Source organism: Triticum aestivum, chromosome 3B (assembly GCF_018294505.1).
Source record: "Triticum aestivum cultivar Chinese Spring chromosome 3B, IWGSC CS RefSeq v2.1, whole genome shotgun sequence".
NCBI classification, from domain to species: Eukaryota; Viridiplantae; Streptophyta; class Magnoliopsida; order Poales; family Poaceae; genus Triticum; species Triticum aestivum.
Window position 1 is genome coordinate 14163921 of NC_057801.1, and position 14838 is coordinate 14178758.

Genomic DNA, 14838 nt, shown 5'->3' on the forward strand with positions numbered 1-14838 from the left:
TAGGCTTTTTGGTTGTACTTGGATTTTACCTTGGTGTGCCTTGGGCATCCCCAAGCTTAGGCTCTTGCCACTCCTTGTTCCATAATCCATCAAATCTTTACCCAAAACTTGAAAACTTCACAACACAAAACTTAACAGAAAATCTCATGAGCTCCGTGAGCGAAAGAAAACAAAACACCACTTCAAGGTACTGTAATGAACTCATTATTTATTTATATTTGTGTTAAACCTACTGTATTCCAATTTCTCTATGGTTCATAACCTCCGATACTAGCCATAGATTCATCAAAATAAGCAAACAACACACGAAAAACAGAATCTGTCAAAAACAGAACAGTCTGTAGTAATCTGTATCAAACGCATACTTCTGGAACTCCAAAAATTCTAAAATAAATTGCTGAACGTGAGTAATTTATCTATTAATCATATTCAAAAATAATCAACTAAATAGCACTCTCCAGTAAAAAGTTGTAACTAATCTCGTGAGTGCTAAAGTTTCGGTTTTTTACAGCAAGATCAAAAAGACTTCACCCAAGTCTTCCCAAAGGTTCTACTTGGCAAAAACACTAATTAAAACATGAAAACACATATAACCAGAGGCTAGATGAAAGATTTATTACTAAACATAACCAAAAAGCAAGAAACAAAAATAAAATGGGGTTGCCTCCCAACAAGTGCTATCGTTTAACGCCCCTAGCTAGGCATTGATAATTTCGATGATGCTCACATGAAAGACAAGAATTGAAGCACAAAGAGAGCATCATATAGCATGTGAAAAACACATCTAAGTCTAACATACTTCCTATGCATAGGCATCTTATAGGCAAACAAATTATCAAGACAAGCAAATACTAGCATATGCAAGGAAGAAGTAAGAAACAATAGCAATCTCAACATAACGAGAGGTAATTTAGTAACATGAAAATTTCTCCAACCATATTTTCCTCTCTCATAATAATTACATGTGGGATGATATTCAAATTCAACAATATAGCTATTACATAAAATTTTCTCTACATGATCCACATGCATGCAAAGTTGACACTCTTCCAAAATAGTGGGAATATCATTAACTAAAGTCATGACCTCTCCAAACCCACTTTTATCAAAAATACCATAAGATTGAATATTCTCCTAATATGTGGGATCTAAAGTTGACACTCTTCCAATCCCACTTTCAATATTATTGCAAACACTATTATCAATCTCATATTCATCATGGGGCTTAAATAAATTCTCAAGATCATAAGAAGAATCACCCCAATCATGATCATTGCAACAAGTAGTAGACATAGCAAAACTAGCATCCCCAAGCTTAGGGTTTTGCATATTATTAGCACAATTGACATCAAGAGAATTTATAGTAAAATCATTGCAATCATGCTTTCATCAAAGGAATTATCAAGTATGGGTGAAATAGCAACGATCTCATGTTTAACATAAGGAACTATAGCAAATTCATCTTCATAAATATTGGCATCATGGCCACAAGAATAGCAAGCATCATGTTCATCAAGTGAAATTTCAATCAAATCATCGGAATCATCATTATATATAGATTCATCCATATCATTATTTTCTTCCAAAGCAACAATCATTCTCTTAGTAAATTCTTTGACATAGACATTATGAGCATAGTTTTCATGGCAATATTTAAGTATGTCAAAATTTTCAGATTCGTAGAGAGTAATATCATACTTTTCAATCAAAGAAGCAACTTCATAAGCACCCTTAAAAGCAACAAATTCTTCAATTTGTTCGATATCATAGTAACTATAAACACCTTTTCCATAAGAAGATAAGATTTCATTTTCATTAAACTCACATAGGTAGGGAAGGTGTTTTTTAGGGTTCTTAGAGCAACAAGTAAAATCATAAATTTCACAAAGATTCCAAGCATAACACAGCAATCTGTTTGTTTGATCCCATAAGAGTCTCCCTTTTTCAGACAAACGGTGACGCACAAAATGAGCATGCTCATCTAAATATTTCCCATCAACTAGGCTAGTTGGGGTTTCAGCACGAGTGCATAAGGATCGAAGATGATCCAAGTAGAACACTTTAAGTGGATCCATATCAATAGATTTTTAGCAAGCAAATAGAAGGAACATGGAAACACAAACAAAAAGACATACGGGAAGCAGGGCGAAGAAAAAGGCAAAGGTGAAGTGTGGGAGAGGAAAACGAGAGGCAAATGGCAAATAATGTAATGTGAGGGATAAGAGTTTGTGATGGGTACTTGGTATGTCTTGACTTGTGCGTAGACTCCCCGGCAACGGCGCCAGAAATCCTTCTTGCTACCTCTTGAGCATGCGTTGGTTTTCCCTTGAAGAGGAAAAGGTGATGCAGCAAAGTAGCGTAAGTATTTCCCTCAGTTTTTGAGAACCAAGGTATCAATCCAGTAGGAGGCCACACGCAAGTCCCTCGTACCTACACAAACAAATAAGAACCTTGCAACCAACGCGATAAAGGGGTTGTCAGTCCCTTCACGGCCACTTGCAAAAGTGAGATCTGATAGAGATGATAAGATAATATTTTTGGTATTTTTATGATAAAGATTAAAAGTAAAGATTGCAAAATAAACGGCGAAAGAAATAACTAGTTGACGGAAGATTAATATGATGGAAAATAGATCCGGGGGCCATAGGTTTCACTAGTGGCTTCTCTCAAGATAGTACACCCTCCTCCCCAAAATATAAGGCACGGTTTGACTTTTCTGGTCTTCGTTGCACAACTTTGACTATATTTTTTATGTATTATATGTCTATAAAATTATTATACATACATATGAAATAAAATTGCTTTGCAAGACAAATACAGCGATGTCATTTATACATGTTCAATCCATATACTTTGATATATATTAGTGGTCAAAGTTGTGCATCAAAGACCGTAAAAAGTCAATCGCGCCTTATATTTTGGGAAGGAGGGAGTATAAGTATTATGGTAGGTGAATAAATTACTGTCGAGTAATTGATAGAAAAGTGCATAATTATGAGAATATCTAGGCATGATCATGTATATAGGCATCACGTCCGCGACAAGTAGACCGAAACGATTCTGCATCTACTACTATTACTCCACACATGGACCGCTATCCAGCATGCATCTAGAGTATTAAGTTCATAAGAACAGAGTAACGCATTAGACAAGATGACATGATGTAGAGGGATAAACTCAAGCAATATGATATAAACCCCATCTTTTTATCCTCGATGGCAACAATACAATACGTGTCGTTTCCCCTTCTGTCACTGGGATCGAGCAACGCAAGATTGAACCAAAAGCTAAGCACTTCTCCCATTGCAAGAAAGATCAATCTAGTAGGCCAAACCAAACTAATAATTCAAAGAGACTTGCAAAGATAACAAATCATACATAAAAGAATTCAGAGGAGATTCAAATATTGTTCATAGATAATCTTGATCATAAACCCACAATTCATCGGATCTCGACAAACACACCGCAAAAAAGAGTTACATCGAATAGATCTCCAAGAAGATCGAGGAGAACTTTGTATTGAGATCCAAAGAGAGAGAAGAAGCCATCTAGCTAATAACTATGGACCCGAAGGTCTGTGGTAAACTACTCACACATCATCGGAGAGGCTATGGTGTTGATGTAGAAGCCCTCCGTGATCCATTCCCCCTCCGGCGGAGCACCGGAAAAGGCCCCAAGATGGGATCTCACGGGTACAAAAGGTTGCGGCGGTGGAAATAGGGTTTCGTGGTGCTCCTGGTTGGTATCGGGGTATATGGGTATATATAGGAGGAAGAAGTAGGTCGGTGGAGCTGCGAGGGGCCCACGAGGGTGGGGGGCGCGCCTCCCTGCCTCGTGGCCTCCTCGATTGTTTCTTGACGTCCACTCCAAGTCATCTGGATCACGTTTGTTCCAAAAATCACTCTCCCGAAGGTTTCATTCCGTTTGGACTCCGTTTGATATTCCTTTTCTGCGAAACACTGAAATAGGCAAAAAAAAAACAATTTGCACTGGGCCTTGGGTTAGTAGGTTAGTCCCCAAAAAAATATAAAAGTGTATAATAAAGCCCATTAAACATCCAAAACAGATAATATAATAGCATGGAACAATCAAAAATTATAAATATGTTGAAGACGTATCAGCCTGGAGGTGGGAAGGACATGGGAGCCACGCCGCCCGCCCTGGGTCTGCTAGGTCTCAGCCGCCGGCCTTTGGGGACCGGAGTTGCCACCACGGACGATGGGCCCCCTCGCCGTGCCGACCACATCTGGCACGAGGACAATGGAGCGGAGCGCCGGTCCTGTCGGCGGGGGAGGGGAGGGGAAAGGGGAGCCAGACGGGGCCGCGGACAGGGACACCCTGGAGGCCATGGTGGACGCCGGGTCCGGAGGGGAGCACCAGCGGGGTTTGGTGGGCGCCGGGGCCGGAGTAGCCGCCGGCGCAGGGGAGGGGAGGGGGCTCTTGTTTTTTTTGTTGATCCGAGGGCGCAGGGGAGGGGAGCGGGCGCGTGGTTAATTTCGGTGTGAGGATACAACCCGTAGACAAGTGCTCGTTTTGGAGGGGCAGGAAAATGTCAACAGTTGGCAGGACGGGTGGTACACCGTATCTCGGCTGTGCCTTATACTACCCTTGATGGTTTCGCGGAGCAGCCGTGATGCACCACTTGAGCCCATTTGATGAGTTGTGCGATCAGCTTATCCGCAGAAGAACGGTGTTACGCTGCATTTTGTTTGGCATCACGCTCATGTTCAGTGTGCATCTGGCGTTGTCCACCGTTTGGTTGGTTCTAATAACGGCACGGCGCTACGATGGTGGTTTTATTGCAACTCCTACGAATTTTTGGCCATGCGCCTAGCTACCTAGCTTATCTACTAAGAGATACTCCTGTCACGTTACATAGACAACTGGGCAGCGCTGTTGTTGATGCCCTTACGGAAGGACACGACATCAAACGTCCTCCACCTACATCTTGGAAGCGAGCTTCAGGCAGCGATCTGCTCACCGGATCGGGCTTCTGATTGGATGCATCCGTTAGATCCAAATTCATGACACAAAGTTCCTCAGATTCTCACCACTGGGTGAAAACCATCCACCGAAGCATATTTGTAGTATATAGGAAATGTGAAGATTGCTAAACATGTATGGCAGCACGAACACACAAAGTAACATGATCTAACTCGATCAGTTGACATGGTTAAGTTTACCATAACAAACACTCTACATCAGGCGGCATACACAAAATATAACCATCACCACACCAGCCCCGCTAGTGAAATTTTGGTACTATCAGTGCTAAGAATTAAAATGCAATAATAGCCTCGCACTAGAAACTCCACAAGTTTGACACTGAATGCCCATGTTGATTGGGACATCAAACTGACGATTGCACCTGCTCCATGTAATATATCACAGACCCAAGCAAACTTTGCTGATCCATGAGGGTGGTAATGGTAGACTCGATGCCAAGGAATGTGTTGTGTATATGACCTGAAGACAACTCCATTGATGCCCCCACTAATATGCCCAATGCATGGCTCATCAAGTTCTCGAACAATAATAGTGCTTCTCTTGCAGACTTTAGACGAGCCACTGTTTGTGCATGTGTTTCCCCAACTGCGGGATTGGCACGGGATGTAGCAACATAGTGTTCCAGCAGTCCATTGACCGAAACCAAAGAATTTGTAAGGTCCCTGTCAAAAATGTAGGCTAAATTTAATACACATTTATTAAAATCAACATTGACATGGCATGGCAGTTCAGTCACAACATAAGGAAATACGGGATTGGTTGCAAAGAACACTTGAGATAGAAATTAAAAAGACGGTTTGCTGTTTTGCAATCCTTTGATGTGAGATCATGCTGCTAATTCACGGTTGCAATTCCTCTCTCAGTTACAGCAACCCTCATCACTATTACTCCTACGAACCATGCTTTGGTACACCTTAATGATTTATTGTGCAAATCAATGGTGAAGATTACATCTTATCACTTCAGTTAAAAAGGGCAGTTTAGTCAACGTAATTTTGAGGTAAAAATGCTAAATTCGCAAACTGCAGTTGCCTGCAAGCAGAATTGAACAACAATCAATTGTGAAGACTCGGTGGCTATTGATGCATACACGAATCAAGTACTGACCAGATTAGATGCTTATACTAGTCCGCGATCTACGGCATGAATGGCACAACATCCTGGCCACAATAGGGCGTCCCACCGGCCACCCGACACGCCGCATGCTGTTGACCACCTTGAACTGGGCTGGAAATTTCCCCAACGATACACCGGACGAGATAGAGGTACAAAACCACCCTTTATAAAGTTTTCTCTACTTGTATTTCCTAGCTAAACTCTTATTTGCATATCCCCAACACTGTACGAACAAACTTCAGCGCTATCCATTTGCTTCATAAACATTCTACTACTCAGATCGCTTCTCCATCCCCAAGATAATCCCCATAAAGTAAACATTCAATGCCACAAAGTAAATAAAAATCATTGATTTCAAGTGACGAGTGCCATACAGGTACATATGATTGAAGCAACCGACAGTGTCGATCCTGTGGTTATGTGCAGGATTGGCGCGGATCGCTTCCTTTTGGCGAGATACTGAAGCAACGACGTGTCCAGTAGCTTTCGCCAAAAGCATCACCGAGCGCTTGATGCCTCGGATCTTGGAGATCAGCAGAGGTCGGAGTAGTTCGCCGGCGGTCGCCATGGACACGTCTGACCTGAAATATACAAATAAGATTGCACATCAAGGCCTGGGAAGGCGGATCTACGAAGTTTGATTCGGGTCTGGAAGGGGAGGGGGGAGGGGGGAGGGGGGTAGTAGCCAGTAGCGGAGGGCAAACCAACCTGGTCGCCGCGGACGATCTCCCTCGCCTGCTCCGGTGCTCGCCGCCGACCTCCCTCGCGTGCCCGCCGCCGCCTTCGCTCCTGCTCGGGGCTGCCCTGGGGTTTTTGAGAGGCCGGGCGGATTGGCAACGCCACCCTTATAGCGGCCACCCACTTTCGACGGGTAAATGGGCCAAGGCCCAGAAGTCATGCTATAGTGCCACCAGATATTTGAGGTCGATCTTAGACAGCAAATGTTCCCACCAACAACGAGAACTGCATGGTAAACAGCTAGATAAGCAAAAAAATATACAAGTACGATAGAATATCAGCTTAAAACAACGTAGCGGCCTTGACTAATTCCTAGGAGTCCACTCCGCTGACGAAGACCGCAACATGGTGAATCCTTGCACCCATAAAGTACCATATTTCAGAAATCAGCTATCCTGACAAGGATACTCCATTTAAACACATGCCACTTGGTACCGACATAGCAGCCATCTTTAGCCTAGGCACATCCTCACAAGTCTCACCAATGAACCCAGTGCTCTATTAAAAAATACAAATTAAGACCCCCATTGTAAGTTTGATAGCATAACTATCACCAAACTTGAAGGTGTGTTTTATCATGTAGACATTCCTCAAACACATACCCATATCCTTCTTGAAAGAAACCTGGGTTGGAATAATTGTACATACCTAGGCAGGAGAAAAGGGAAAGCAAACAATGATATGATTGAAACTACCTCGCAAGAGTAACACTAACTGTTACCTTGTTTTTTCTTAGCTCTCCATTACTCCATTCACATAATAACAAAACTCTGTAATTGAACCGATAAAGGAATAGGTTGCCATACAAGCATTACATCAATGTTAGTAATCTAGCTCATGTGATATTTCCAAAAACAGTAGTTCGGTCACGACCGGTGGGGGACTTTGTGCCTTTTGTATCTGTAGGTTTTTGCCTGGTTTCCACTAAATAGATAAGATATATTTCTCAGATAAGCATGTATGGAACCGGGCAACTTTCTTCTTCTTTATAAAATGCAGAACCCCTTGGCTCTCTCAAGGTAATACTCGGAAAAAAGTATACTGCTTTGTGTCCAGTTTATTTTTAAATGTAGAGGATTGTGCATGATTTATATCAGCTAATAAACCGCAGGACCATTTTTCAGTTCTAATTTCCAGAGCTCTAGGTAGTGTGTACTAACTTTGTTTTGGCAAATGCGAGGAGAGCCATGAGAAGCCAAGTGCCACTTGATATAGTAGATCAAACAACCTACGAGGCTAAAAACTTTCTACTTCTTAATCAAGGTCAAAATAGTTCACGAAAACAATCAAAATAATAGTAGTTACCATGTCTTGCAAGAAATATACAATGGATGTTCATGTATATCTATAAGACTATAACTAAATGCAGCACATATATTATTCCAGCTCCAAACTTGAAAGCAATATATAATTTACGAACATTACTCCACTGCCATAGAACCTGCAATTTCGAATATGATCTTTCAGATCAAGAACCATATTCTGACATGGCACTCATATTTTACTGTATGAATAGTACAATGAAATTTGAATAACACAACAGTAAAAGGTTCACATGTGATATTCATTAGGAATTTGTGCCAGATAACAAAAATTTATGGTGCCCCTCATTATGACTAACTTCTTCAACATGAGCATACTCTCATGGATTAGGAGGCCACAAAAACTCCTAAACTGAAAGGTTATCAATGAGTGCCACGAAAGTCAAGCCAACTAACACTCCCTCATACTGTATGCCATGACATAAAACATTAAGAAGAGATGTTTGAAGTAGTACCTCTCTCATAATAAGGGGGGACACTAACTACTTTGAGCCATAAAAGAAAACTGGCGTAGTCAAGTTAGCTCCGAGCAGTCAATACATTGCAGGATAATTTGAAGTTCATATCTGCAACCACATCAACATATGAGATAAAATGGTCAGATACAGAATCATGTACAACTCAAAGTATGTTTACACTAACCATTCTGTAGAAAGAAGATAAATGTCTATGCATGTTCTAATTTGTATTTAGTGCAATTAAACTTTGTCTAGTAGAAAATGTTAGCAATTATGTCAAGACCACTACGACACTACTGGTCTCTCCATGTAATAAATCAATAAACTCTACTCTCTTAACAATCTAGAACTGCACAATGAACACTACTGAAGAAAAATGTAAAACTTGGTCAATGAAAATAAATACACGGGTTGATGACCCTTAAACGAATAGTAAACACGAGAGAATGAACACTTATTTAAGGTAGAGAAACTTGTCCCATAATGCTTGCTATATAGTCTGTCAAGCATGTATCTAACTGTTTCAAATATATACATAGCGGCGTTCATCTTAACACCAACTTTAGCTTCACAAAAATTCTTAGCTCGGTTAATCTGCATAAACCATGAAATCTATAGGAAGTTAAATGTGTTAAGCTGAAAATAATAATACATCAGCACTCTAGAAAGAATGGGAGGTTTGATGTTAATTAATACACTAAAAAATGGAGTGCATTCAAATGGACAAAAAGAAACACATAAGAGACTATTACCTTCTTTGATAGTAGAGAAGCACTATCAATAATCTCAATAAAACTACATAATATTCAGTTCCGAAAGGCCGAAGCGAAGCTTGTAGCCTTTTTTTACTGGGACTATGGCGGCTTACGCCAGCCTGAACCACTTCATAAAATTGAGAACTATACAAAGTCCAATGAGTACACAGGGATTAAGAGAAATAATAGAAGGAAAAAATTAAAATCTCCTAGATAGGTGGTACAGTAGAGTACTCCAATCCGTAAGGTGCCATTTATTAATTTCATGTGAATACCTGTGGGACCATAGTATCAATCATCAGCAATCTTGCTAGCAGTAATGTGCAATTCCTCAAAAACATCCCGGGAGACCTTGGAGTTTTTGCGCTTCCATATATTCCAGAGGACAATGATAACAACATTATAGAGTGAATCTTGTCGAAATAATTTTTCCAAGAGATCTTTGACTGAATCAACATTGAGTGGATGAAAACTTTGAAGTTCAGACCAAACCAAAGCTAGGGAGGAGCAACTGATTAACATATGAGGAGTAGTCTCAGATTCATTCGAGGAAGGACAATGCCCAGACTGGCTTATGAGCACTATACAATCCCGCCATCCCACTTTACCTATCAAATTGAGTACAATCCTACTATCAGCTGCAATCGACACTGTATATCAGGAGCAATCAGCAGTCTACATATATCATTAGCAGCATATGAAGTAATCAGCCACACACCCCAATTATCTCTCGTATGTTCTCACCACAGCATGGCCCAGCGCTGCCTCAGTAATATGATATACAAATCAGATCATAGTATACGCCCGTTCAGAAGAGCGGCTAAAAATAATTTAACAAACTTCAATGACCTTAATTGAGATCATCTAGGTTCAGAACTATCTGATGTGAAATAAATCAAGATAAATTTCAGCAAGGAATAAAGTAAGCTGGTTGCAGCACAAACATTGTTAATTGTACATATGTACATCAACAATAATAAGCATTAAGTTCCCTAGTAGTTCATACTATTCTGATCGGAGATGCAGAGTAGGTGGTGGTGCTGACCATGGGAGGAGGAACAGACGCCTTGAAGAAAAAGGTCAGTATTTTTAATTATGATTTCGATTTTAGTGGTATTCAGACATTCACTTGATCCAAATACCTCTAATTACTCGAGAACGTTCATTCTACTGGACTAAGATACTATAAACACAGAGAAACAATTATATTTAGGCACACTAATAGGAGGGCCTACTATCTAACAAAGTTCAATGAGTATAGATCAAGCTTTGCATAATCAGATAGAAAGAGTATAAGTGGTATAACTGTACTTGGTAGCCTACAATAAAATCTTGTGTGAAGTGGAGAAGAGAAACTAAAAGATGAGCTAAAAGACAAAGCCGCAATATAAATAGATTAATTAAGGTTAAGTAAAATCTAATCAGCACCATGATTCGACAACCAAGAAATCAAAGTTTGGGAGTATCACTCCTAAAAATGTTTTCCTCGCCCACATAAAAAAGACAAACATCACAGCGAATGAGGTCGGAACCTGGATAATATAAATGTGTTCAAAAATTAGTGAAGGGTGCATCTGATGCACTACAGGATTTCATAATCTATTAACTCTATGCTCCTTTATGTTGTCAAGATTTTAGACGATGTTCTTCCTAATGTAACAACTGACTTTGTAGAAAAAAAAACAATAACTCTATAAATTCAATAAATATTAGTCATGTTATTCCTATACTTCTATAGGTAACAAATTTCCAAACCAACGACTGTTAAATCTGCCAAACCAAACATTGCATAATTTTCCAGACTGAATAAGAGGTAAGGGAGATATCCCTTTTGCACCTTGTCCACATTGCTGATGACGAAGGCATCCAGGTGGTGCTGATGAGCCTGTTCTTCTCGAGCGACCCTGCAGCCACCTCACCTCAAGCGCCCCGCTACCTGCACCTCCTTCTCCGCGTCAGCATGGTGCCCACAGACCCGCCACATCCATATCCCCGGATAAGAAAATCACCACCAACATCACACCTCTAGGAGAACTTTGCTGCATTTACAGGCCAATTGTCAGCTCTGGTTGCTGCTCTATTATCCTCCTCCTTGCAATTCTTCATAGACTAAAGAGCAAAAAAATATTCAAAGCAAACTATATCCAGGCAATGAATTATATATATCAAAGATTAATCTTAGCAAGAGTGTACTTATATATATATCACTGATACTGCTTATGAGCAGCTAAAGATGGGCTAATGCTTGCACTGGAGACCTTAATATAAAAGAATAAAGGCCTTAATATGTGTAATCTGCATTAGAGTAAATAATTTTCTATGCTGAGTTTCCAAATCATCTCCATAATTGAAAACCTGGATGGCTTCAATTTTAAAAGGAATAGCCTACGACTATGAGATGCTAAGCATGCTTTGCATCTGACCGAACTTCTCTGGACCATATACTCATACTATAGCCAAAAAACCATTTGCACACGTACGTGATAAATTATGACATTTGTTGGCGAGGAAACGACATGAAAAGCTGATGCTACAGACTGGGTTAAGTGAACAGAACAACAATACCAAATCTAAACAAAAATAAATTGTACTATCATTAAAAAGAATCCATTGTAAGAGCTGCTACAGACCTTGAAGTACGGTAGCAGTATTCAAACACCAACATCGAGCACCTTCAGCGAGAGAATCCGGATTAAAACACCAACATCGAGCACACATATATTTGATAGCTCCACTCCAAAAGTATGAAATTCCTCAAGTTGAATACCTATAAACAAAAGGTGAAATAAGGATCTCTTTTGGACATATCAACAAAAAGAGGAAAGGTTATGTTAGAGACCAATCGAAATCATCGAAAGTTCAGCACATCAGCCTTTCAGCAAATGTACATGCAAAGCAATTCTTTCTCGGAGTGAACTCCGTACTCTTCTGTCACACCGAGACGGTCTATACAGGTGCCGCCGCCGCCGGCGACGCCCTAACACAGAAGATCGTCTTCGAGTCTCGAGTTGCCGCACCCAACCCCAAGGACCTGCAGCACCACAACACCCAACATACGTGACGGCAAGGTGTCGTGCTTCGACGGCAGTGAGTCCCCGGCCGCGGCAGGGTGCCCCTTTGGTAGCAACGCAGCACCGTCGGCAGTGGGCATCCCGATGCCATGAAAAAGCAAAGAAAAAATGTAAAGTGAAACTGATGGAAAAATCACAAGAACAATAAGTAAGACATACCATGAAAAAGTTGAGGGCATACTTCTTGTCCATTCAATGTAGTTTTCTTCCCATTCACGCCAACCCATCTCTCTCTCAAGATTGGCTGATCAATAATGCACATAACCTAAATAAAAGAAAAATAGTGAATGGCAAGTATTATAGAACAAATATCTAACATACATGACGCATTAGACAACATGTCCAGAAGAGACTTCAGTGTATAAATGATATGCTGAAATTAAACAAAAAATATTTTACAGGTTGCATCAAATATGTCGCAGCAGTAGTTAGTTGTTGACAGTATCATTAAAATGAAGCTAAATCACTCGGTACATGTAACTATATATGATAGGCTGCTATCCAGTACAGTTTCCTTCAGGTAGTAGTGAAGAAAAATGGACAAAAAGAAGGAGAGCTGATATGAGAAAGAGAAAATTAGCATACCGGCATGAGCTATAATTCGAGTGCTAGTTCAACATACATAGACTCAATAGAGCAAATCGTTGTGCATGTTTCACGCATCTAAAAAAATTCTAGTTCAATTGAGAGAGTCACCAGAGTACTTCATATGGTCTTTCTGCACTTTTTCTTGTCTAAGTAATATAACTTGGTGGAGGAACTCAAGATTAGCCGATCCAGTTTACTTCAATATGCAGGACACTCACACAAATAGCTTTATGAAAGAAACTGTAGCTGCCCTTATGGGATGCACATCTATACCTGTACCGCTGCACGAGCTCACCCTTGGCGGCGACCTGTATGACACGAAGCACATGTTCACGACGGAGTAGATGTATTGGTCACCAAGCGCAGGGGAGCACATGCACGAAATGTCTTCGAGTCGCGAGTTGCCGCACCCAACCCCAAGGACCTACAGCACAACAACACGCAACATAAGTGGCGGCGAGGTGTCGTGCTTCGACGGCAGCGAGTATGAGAAGCTCACCTTCCGACCAGTTACAAATCAGCTGGTGCTTCCACACAGCTGACGCCCGAGCTCTCCAAACAGAAGTATTCTTATTTGAATAAGGATGAGCATGAGCATGATCAAGAATATAACTGAATCAGATGGTGTTTCCAATATAACTGAATATAACAAGAATGAGCATGATCAATAGCAGATTGAAATGGCTAAACAGACAACCACCATCTTCCCGAATCAACGAAGACTAAACGGCAGGGAACGAAGTGCTCATGGAACCAGCCAAAATTCACACCATTGGACATGGATGCCTCTACCGGCGGCGGATAGGACGAGAGGCCGGGTAGATTCATCCCCGCGAAATTCCGCACAAACGTGGCTGGATCCTACGAGGTCGTCCTCGTTGCCGTCGGATTCATCCACGTACATCACGGTAGGGGGAGGGGCGAGAAGGTGAGCATCTTCTCCTCGGCGAAGGTGAGCATCACCCCATTGTCTTTTCGCTGCAGCTGCATGAGCACGACACAGGGGACAGTAAGCAGCAGTAGCACGAACACACAGGGCGGCCAGCCACAGAACAACATCATCAGTACGGGCCGGCCACAAGCACACGGGGCCGACGGCAGGTAATAGCAGCACCTGCAACATGACGGGGCGGCGGCGTCTCGCTGGTAACCCTAACCCTAGCTCGCCGGCCCAGGCAAATTGGGTGAGCCAGAGAAAGAGGACTGACCTAGCCGTCGCCTCCGCCGAGGACCACGGGGAATCGCTGGGAGGAGCCGCCCTCGTCTTCCGTCGAGCACCAGCAGAGACATAGGGGCGGCGGGTTTCGACTTTTGATCCAGGTGGATGGGCGAAGAGGAGAGCGAGAGGGATCTGTAGAGAGGCACGGGATCTCGGCGGCGGCGAAGGGCGACTCCTCTCGGATATCGATGCCGGCTACTCGATAGCCTCTCGGCGGCGGAGCGGGAGGCGGGGCGGCGGCGGTGGAGTGGGAGAAAGAGGGAAAGAGAGAGGTTGCAGCGGGAGGGGGTGGATCGAGAGGAGGGGTCGCAGCGGGAGGGAGAGAGAGAGGGAGCGATCGTTGGGTTTTTTTGGCATCGGTTTTTTTCGCAGAAGGTTAATGAGTTAACGGGAGGATGACGAAAATAAAACGGAGGTGGGAGGATGACGAAAATAAATCAGCGAAAATAAACCGTGCAAACTATTCACCAAGTCGTCCATTAGAAGTAGAGATTTTGGAGGCTACTGCTTGATATTTAAGCAATTTATGGACATTTATAAATTGATGTGATTCAATGTAAAAAA

General features: G+C 41.8%; 1 long non-coding RNA gene across 17 annotated transcripts; it reads right to left on the reverse strand.

The window, feature by feature from the left end:
• Nucleotides 1-5135: 5135 nt before the first annotated feature.
• On the reverse strand, nt 5136-14603 carry LOC123068263 (uncharacterized). Of its 17 annotated transcripts, none has more exons than XR_006431668.1 (12): nt 14264-14603; nt 13555-14039; nt 13329-13479; nt 12236-12732; nt 12027-12163; nt 11234-11435; nt 9672-10004; nt 9394-9540; nt 8639-8749; nt 6832-7086; nt 6498-6704; nt 5136-5669 (listed from the first exon to the last, which is right to left on the reverse strand). It is a non-coding gene; the product is annotated as an uncharacterized lncRNA (long non-coding RNA). The 17 variants fall into 17 exon arrangements; XR_006431673.1 differs by having other exon boundaries at nt 8639-9235; XR_006431675.1 differs by having other exon boundaries at nt 8639-10004; nt 11234-11332; nt 11420-11435.
• Nucleotides 14604-14838: the final 235 nt, after the last annotated feature.